A 9,278-nucleotide genomic window follows, 5' to 3' on the forward strand; every position below is an offset into this window, starting at 1 on the left:
GTTTCATAGAAAATCCTTTCCCCACACCATTGCAAAGTAGTTGCACGCATATACAGTATAACCAGCTTTCTATGTAACATACTACTACAGACTACATATAAATATATAATATAAATATCACTTAAATATACCACAAAGTATTGTTGTGTTTTCCCCTTTAAATAATAAAAAAGTAAATTTTCCTTTGTTGTAATATTAGCATTAAAACCCCATGAAAAGGAGACTCTTAGACTCCAACTTTAAAGCAAACCCTGCACAATTAACAACATAAATAACCAATAAAGCATCACAAATGTTTAAAAAGTCTTGCCCTTGCATCTACCAACAAATAAAATAGCTTATCTTTCCCTGCGTTATGCCCCGCCCCCAACATCCTGTTTAATCAGGAAATGCATCACATTCAGGAAGTAAGAATCTTCCATAACTGGCACTTCACTGGAAATTCGAAATGCCATCAAACATTTTTCTCCTACGTTCACCCTCAGGTAATACAAAGTCCCTGCAAGTCCACTTGTTTCACACAGTGTAGAGTTGAGTAGTGACTGACATTATTAAGTTTATGTGACCTCAACAAGCTTCTCTACTGACAATGTGTTTTTTTAGCCATCAACGGCCAACCTGATTTGGGGGCTTTGTTTTTTTCCTGAGTGATGTTTTAGTTGATTATTTGAAAATGGACAAGAAGTTGATTCCATACATTTAAAGCTCCAAGTTCTGTTCAGCATCTTAGAGACAGTTTGGAGAGTGATTTAACCTGTGGAATCGCAAGTAAGCTCTAAAATTATTTTAACACTTTTGTTAGATATGTGAGGTGATTTTTGATTTTTACTTAGAATTAAGTAGCTATGAAAATTAAGTTACTGTAGGGGCAGTGTTAATGTGGGATTATTATTTCTGTATGCTTGTCTAGATTGGCTGTTTATTGATTATGTGTTTACTGATGAGGAAGAGCACATGTATCCACATTGATAAAGTAACAATTTTAATGTAAAATTACCTGAATTGGCTAAACATCTAATTTTGTACCTGCTGTCACAATTATAAACAGATAAAACAAAAGAAACTATCATTTATCAACAGAAATAAGAATAAAAACCCAGTGTGTTTGTTCTAATTGTCTTTCTTTTGCAGGTTTTGGGAGGGTGAGACAGTTCACCTGGACTACACAGGGAAAGATGAACTCGTCTGGTCTCCATCTGCTCACCAGTCCACCTTTGGAACGTGCAAGCTCTTGGCCTCATCCTCCCTGACTGAAGATCAGCCAGATCGCATTACCTCCTGACCAATCAGATGCCTGGATCCATACCTCATCTCACAGGTAGGCTTTCCAACAGACAAACTGGTAGAAAGAGTGTTGCTTTTATTAAGAGCCAACCAATGGCAGCGTGGAGATGTGCAAAATGGGGCCAACCTGTGTTTTGTGGTGTTTGTTGAGTATGGATAGCATGTCAGTTTTCAGTATGCATACAAGCTGAGTTAAGTTTTCAGTGCTGTGGCTGTTTCTTTAGTGTAGACAGATGTTGTTTTGCACTTGTATAGGTAGCTGGTTCTATTGTTTCTATTGCAGAATACTCAGTTTATAGGTGGCATTAAGTTGGTAAAGCTGAATGTAGTAGGCAATAATCTCATGCCACAGTTTTATTAAACTTCTGCCAATGTGTGTGAAACTCTGAGGTTAGGGATCAAGAATGGATTAGTGGTTTAAAGGGTCGGTTCACGAAAACAAAAAAGGACTATTTCTTTGTTAGAAAGTAGTTCCAATTTAAACTGTTGACAGCAATGTTTTGGATTGTCCAGGGTAACCTGGACACTGTTTCTGGAATAAAAAGTTGGTGTTGAATTATTATCATGTGAGCACCACAAACAGAATTCCTATTCACTGCCATTACACTGGGTTGGAGTTGATCATCTTAAAAATTAACTCCCACTGCCATTCCACTACATGCAAGTGAGAAAATATTAAAATATTTTTGTGATTTGCATGAAGCAGTCCTTTAAAACGTGCTTCTCCTTTGCTAAAGGCATATTTCCATCTCCTGGCAGCTGACCTTTATATACAGTATATTTACAAATATGTTAATTCTAGCTTGTTTGGAGTCTCAGTTTATCCTACAGATTGTGTTTCATCTTGACAATTTTAGAAACATTCACTTTTCTGTGCTTGTCTGAACCTTCTTTCACTTGTTGTATTGTATTGTCCTCTCCATCTGGCACCTAAGCCATATATAACACATCATAAAAAGTATTTGCTAATATTATTTGACCCAGGTCAGCCTTGCGAAACAGTAACCCTTGCAGTTTGCCTGTAAATATTGGACTCTACTCTTTGGAACTGTAGTGAGAGCCCCCCCACCCATGCCAACACCACCTCCACACCTTCCCTTCCTCCTCCCTCCCTCCCTCTGTGTCCAGTAGGTACCAAACAGACGGCCTGTGTTTGTTTCCCCTCTGGTCTTTCCTGATTGCGCGACCAGGCAAATTCCGGTCGGCTCTAATCTGGCCGTTAGACAGCCACCGAATTAACAAGAAAACCCATTTGACACACATGCTTCCACTTTTCTGTTTGTTGCCTCCCCCCCAAGTCTGCTTAATTCATACAATTTTGCCTTCATTAGGCTGAATTTCAAGCTGCGGGGCACAGGTAATGCAAAGCATTTCCTCCTTCAAATTGTAGGCCCTAGCCTCAGTTGCTAGGAAGTGGAAGAGCCTCAATTGCAGCCATTTCCTCGCCAGTGCACCGAGAGGTCCTATTACAGCGTTTAGGTCAGGGCAATTGGTGTCATTACAGGCAGCCAACTTCCCTCCACCAAGTAATGAATTAGCCCGAGCTATTTGGGCTGTATGATTGCAGTTGCCAGGGGAGATGAGTATGAAGTGGGGGGATAATTATGGTATGTATCCCTGAGCGGATGTGCGCCGTGTGGGCCAGCCACGGGGGCGGTTTCCACACTTGTGTAATGGCTTAATGTAGCTGCTGACAGGCAGCCGGGCAACATGGAAAGGTGCTACTGTGCTCTGCTTGTGGACTGTGACTGACATGCCATACCATGCCAACCTGTTTTAACCCTGCGGCTCATTTACTTTAAATGACTCAGTCCAACATCCAAGAGTCATTTCTGCTCAGAAATGTTCATGAGGGATGAATAAAGCTGATTGAATATAATTGTTTACAGAACCTTTAAGATATTTTGTATGGTAATAGAGTGTAACTTTATATCATCAACTAAATTGTGCTCAAACTTCATTAAGAGCTCCAGTTCTTTACAAGCTGTTGAAACAGGCAAGGAAACCATTAACTCTTGGAACACTGATAAATTACCCCCATAATAAAACAATAGTGAACTTTGATTGCATGGCCCATTCATAAAAAGCAGTGAAAACAATAACCAGGAGGTGCAATTTCATTTACACCAACGACTCCTGGAGGGGGGCAAGACCTATATAAAAGTATCAAAGATGATGATGCTTTTTTACAAAAAATTAAACTAATACAACCTAAATAAACGAGGTTTGACAAAAACAGGGAAGCCAAAAGCCTGGGTTTTGCAGCTTAGAGCAGAATTGCGAGTGCCATGCTCGGTGGTGGTAGTGGGGCGGTGTTGGGGGTGGGGGGGGGTTGTTTTCTCAATGGGAAGTCGAGCGCTGCAATAGGAACCCTGCCAAAAAAAGGCTTCACCAAACAAAGAGGCCGGTAGGAAATAATGCTGGTCGAGGCTTGTTGGCCCATCTATGGGCTTCTTTCCAAGCTGCTGTAACCAGCTATAAGTCTTTTTATGGGGACACCCGAAACAGGGGGCCCCACCAAGGACAGGAACTTTTACATTTCTGCTTGAATGGGACCTCTGCCAGGGGCTCAGTTCAAAGTGCACTTTCCAGTCATTTGATTTAACTACTTTGTGTATTTGATAGGCCAGCAGTGAAGCACAGGACCTGAAGTAATATTCCCTGATTTTCAGTCCAGTCTAAGGAAAACGGGATAAAGCCTCGTAAACTGCGGACCTCTTTTTGTGCACACACACACACACACACACGCACACACGAACATTTGATTTCTGGCTCTCAATCCCTCCCTCTGCTTTTCCTCTCCATCCTGCAGATCATATCTCATGTCAGTAAAAGCAGAAAAAGCGCAGCCTGATTATTTCTCAATACAAACACCATGTGTCTGCTGCATCCATATGTCTGTCATTGTGTCTCTTACTGCAGATGCTTTTTACTTCACTTTTCATGGAATGTTCTTTTGCAAAAAAAAAAGATTTTTGTGCGATAACTATCCCATAAAATGCTTGTTTGTCAAACAGTTATTTAGTTTCAGCTGTCTTTTACACAAGTTCATTCTTTAAACGACATGTCATTTTGTTTTGCTTATGAACTTCAACAACTTCACCTCCTTGGTTAAAGAGTGAGTTTGCACAGATGTCCAACTTTATCCAACCAAGTTTTTTTACACAGCATTCTCATATCACAAGCCCACCATGGTTCTGATCAAGAGATGAAAGAAATTTGGTTGACTAAAAAAGGTTGCGGCTTCACGCTGTGGCATAGTTTCTGTAGTTTTCCTCTGTAGAAGGGGTCATTTGCTAAGCATTCGCATATCTTGCCAGTGATCAGCACTAAGCCAAAATTTCATCCTATCTCTGCTGGTAAGCCACTGTTGGTGGTATTCTGCCAAATGGCACCAAAAGCAGGGGAATCTGCATGACGCCACCTGGTGGTCCATGACTAGTTTGAAGCTGACTGAATGACCATCATTCACCTCTTAAAGGAGTAATGAATGTTTTTCCAAAGCAGTCTCTGTTGAGGGGAAAGTCATCCATGGTACTCCATCATATCGTTTTAAAAACTTAATTTCTCTTGTTTATTATTATGTGTTTTTGGACTTTATTCATTTTTGTTTCATAGCACTGTAGTGCTTATCACATGACAAACTTAAAAGCACAGTCTGGCAGTGATGCCATTAAATAGGTACTGCATGAATTTATTATTAGACTAACACTTCCATAAAGTTGGGGGACTCCTGGTGAAAACTGATTTAGGAGAGGGTTAGATATTCTTGATTTTAGTCCCTAGTATGGGGAAAATAAATTCTGTAGTTCAGATCTGTGGTTTCTTGTTTCAATAGACTATTGAACAAAGTTGCCTTTGGGCTGTTTTTCTTATTTCTTAAAAAGTTGAGTGTTTTCATTCATCGCAGATATGTTTTGCTTGTAATAGTGTCATATTATTACATATTTTCAGATGCAGTTAATATACAGATACAGTGGACATCTCAGGGATAGCCTTTGAAATATCTGATTACATGCATGGGGAGAAAAAGTGGTTCAGATGGTATGTTCAAATAATTCTTGCCTTTTGTTTTGATCTATGTACAGCACCAGATGGATTGAGTATTTCCACATTGGCAAACACACAGAGTACCTGCAACTTTAGCCAGTCCGAACATCAAATCATTGTGCTTTGGATGACAGCGTATTTGGAACAATTCAAGTTATCCTGAAGCAATAAGAACTGCCCATCCGGTGAACCGACCAGATTAAAACAAACCAAATTATTAGATTCCAGCTTGACTTTCTGTCTTCTTGAACTGCGTCCTGTAATAGATGTGTGTATTTAGAATGAAGTCATACTTTTCACATTGTGTGAGAGAGAATTTCAATTCCTACCTTTGGAAGAGAATGAGGTTAGTATGACAGCTTGATGGATGGCTCTTGTACACACTGCTTGTGAATAAGATGATTTCATGTGGTTGTGAGGCAGCAGAGTTCTTGTTGCTTTGGAGCTCTGCAGCAATTAGCACAGTCACACATTACACGCACTGTATGATAGGGCTGCAGTGTGTCTAAGTGGGTGTGTACATGTGAAATATAGCTGTAGTATGTGTGTGTTTGTAGATGTGAATGTCAAACCTCACGGGACATCATTTTAAAACCACACTTGTAGTTTCATAAGACTACTTTGGCAAATGTTTGCAGTGACAAGAGAAATACGTGTTTAAGCTTTGCCAGTAAACAATTCAGAGCTGTTCATTGCTTGAAACAAAACATCATCCCATGAATTATTAGATTTCATTTTGCTGTATGAAATTAAGAAATGGAACTATCCACTCCCATAATCAATCAAACTAAAAGAGGATTACTGAAGTTTAACTCATTCAAATCTAAACGGTGGGAGAAAGAAGTATGTAAAATTATGTGATCATCCTGAGGAACAAACAACACCAACCTCGTATGCACTAACTGCCTAAGCCCAACAGAGACTAACCTCTCCAATGAACTGACAATGGTTATTCCAATAGCATCAAAAAACTTTCAGTTGAATGGATGGGCATACAAACTGTCGGACTTGAACACTGACGTAAATTTTGTTATCTGCCCATTGTACAGTAATTGAGGGTTCGCGTGTAGACCAAATTTAGCACTATGCTTTCCTGATATGCAACCTATGGTTGGTTACTCAAATAAAGACTGTTCTTTCTCAGAAGTGTCGTTATACCATTATGAAACCTCCTAGAAAGGACTCCATGGTGGATGGTTGTGTGTGTCGAATACTCTTTGCACCTTGTCTTTTGGCAACAGTCTTGTTTGTTTCTGATCAGTCACTAACCATAACCTAGTAGTTTAGTTTCCCATAGGAACGCAATGATGTTTAGGTCTGAGGACTAGGACTGATATCTGAAGGACAGATGAAGAGATAGTTTACATAAATATAATCAAGTCACTATAACATCCTCTGATTTGTCTTTCTCTTCTTCTTCTTCCTGGGCCCTTGCACCATTCCACCTATCATTTAGTTATTTGACACTGCAGGAGACGCTAGGCATTCAGGACAGTCTTTGTCCCAGGAGAAAGGAGGAGGGAGACGGGGGTGAGGCAGGTCGGGGGGTGGGTGCAGGAGGGGAGACAATGCAAGAGGTTCCACTCCGTTCAGCTTCAATAAGAGCCCCAACCGCCCACCCCCAACACTTTCCACACACACAGACACACACACACACACACACACACACACAGACACACACACACACACACACACACAGACTCCTCGACCACCTCCTAGCTCACGGAAGGGGCGGAGTTGAGTGCAGTGAGGCAGTTTGGAGTTAGAGGAAGGGGGGAAAAAGAAAGAAAACGCACCCCACCTCCACCACCATCCGCCCCTTTGAATGTTTCGTGGGATGCCAGCATGTCCTGAGCCCACTTTTTTCCCACAGGGAGAGAAGGAGAAAAACACTCCTCTTCATAGACCCCACCACCCTTTTCTGTGCTTCAATGAATGAATTTGACTTTGGCATCAAAAGCCATTTGGTTGGACTTGTTGTGATTTATTATTATCCTCACCTGCTCCACTCCTTTACTTCGTGTTTAAAGAGATGGGTGCCAATTGCCAAGGCTTGAATGGTTCTTGATTTGTGTCATTTCAATCTTTTACTAAGGTTTCAGGCCAGTTTTATTTGTTTGGGCCATCATTCATATTGGATTAATAACCTTGTACTCACCTGCTGAGATCTGGGAACGCATGTAACATTTTGTGTACACTTTTGGTTTAGATAATCTGATTTAACTGTTGGCTTGTTTACAACCTGCTTGTTTCTTGCCATTTCAGATGTTGTTGGGATGCTGTCATGTTTCCAGATCTCAACTATATTTTAGTTTTTTCTTTAGAAGCCTCTGGATATGCACTAATAAAATTGTTTTTCATTCATATATGCTGGATTTGTTGTCTATCAACATCATGTGTGGGTACACATCGTCTTAACATTGGGAAGATGACATCACTTCTTTTTATTGATTATATTTTTGAAAGGGGAAGTACCATTTATACATTTCAAACTACACTTGTTCCAAAGACTTTAACTTTTAAGGATTGTACTAAACTTTTTCAGCAGAGCACCAACTTTACAAAGGAAATCCTGGCTGTTTACACCGTTCTCAGTACTTAGGTAATGCAATTTGTCTCTCTATATTAAACTTGGCAGACTTGGTTGCAGATGCCCACTCTTATTACAGTGAAAGCAGAGCAGAAAACCAATAAGTATTTGTGAAAAGAAGAGGAAAATGAAGGAGCCAGCTACAGTTTGCTATCCAACATGACAAAAAGGCCAAGTAGAATGTAAAAATAATCCAGCATAAAATAATTCCATCCCAAATGGTCTTTTAAAGACATGTTACAGACAGTAATCATGAATGTAAGCGACGTCAGCCAGCCTCAACTGAGACATCCAGCGTTACGTTGTGGCGTAAAAAATACAGCCGTGGCTGGAAACGGGGAGTTACTTTTTTATTTGACCTGAATATTAACATTCTTCCGGAGCTGCTGGGTGAAACCATAAGCCTGTATTTAAGAAATATCATGGCTATCATGGAAAAACCCATATATCCCAAATGTGTTTTTTTCAAGAATGAAGAAAAGAATGCTTATTCTTGTATTTTCTCCATTACACAATGGGATTTTCTACAGGCAATACAAACACAAAGGTTTACAACAAAACCATGTCAACATTCATTCTAAGTGAGAAAAGTGTCACTGCTATGGTTTTCACCTGATGATTTTGAAGGCCATATGTATTCCTCTGCTCAGAAGCTGCTCTCCCGTTGACCTTGGTTACCATACTCACCTGTTGTGGTTGAGCTGATCTGTATGAAATTCCGCTTTGCTGTGGAAATCTTATAAGGTCTGAAAAGGAAACGGCACACTTTAAACTCTGAAACAAACAAAAGTAAACTATAAGACACAAAAATATTTTTAGTCTCCTACAGGAGACTGATTGGATGCAATTAGGTATGTTTTTTAAGATTAACATGAGAAAATGAAAACCATGGATATTAAGCATAGAGTTAGAGCCGGGAGTTGATTAGCATAGCTTAGCATAAAGACTAGAAGAAGGGGGAAACAGCTAGCCTGATTCTTTCCAAATTTCAAAAGTACACTTATCAACACATTTAAGTTAAATAATTAACCTGGTTAATCAGTACACTAACAGAAATGTAAAAACAAGTTGTGGTTTGTGGAATCCAGGAAGATATTGCATGCGACTGTTGTTCTCCAAACAATAGTTACAGGACAAACTCCTCATAAAACCACATATTGTCATTGTTTATATTTCTGTTTGCATATAGATGAAACAAGCCAGCTTTAGAGGAGTTCGTAGATATGTATTTTAACTTTGATTTTTTGTTTCTCCAGTAAGTTAATTTTGATTAGCCAGTGCAACACTTTGCTCAGTGTTTTGCTGATTTAGCTTCTTATCAAAGTTGTGGAGCTTAAAATGGCTTAATCTAGAA

General features: G+C 39.7%; 1 long non-coding RNA gene across 1 annotated transcript; it reads left to right on the forward strand.

Annotated features, from left to right (window-relative positions):
* Window positions 1–466: 466 nt before the first annotated feature.
* LOC123957374 lies at window positions 467–7,693 on the forward strand. Its single transcript, XR_006821782.1, has 4 exons — window positions 467–485; window positions 723–768; window positions 1,132–1,318; window positions 7,600–7,693. It is a non-coding gene; the product is annotated as an uncharacterized LOC123957374 (long non-coding RNA).
* Window positions 7,694–9,278: the final 1,585 nt, after the last annotated feature.

This window comes from Micropterus dolomieu, linkage group LG19, assembly GCF_021292245.1.
Source record: "Micropterus dolomieu isolate WLL.071019.BEF.003 ecotype Adirondacks linkage group LG19, ASM2129224v1, whole genome shotgun sequence".
Taxonomy (NCBI): domain Eukaryota; kingdom Metazoa; phylum Chordata; class Actinopteri; order Centrarchiformes; family Centrarchidae; genus Micropterus; species Micropterus dolomieu.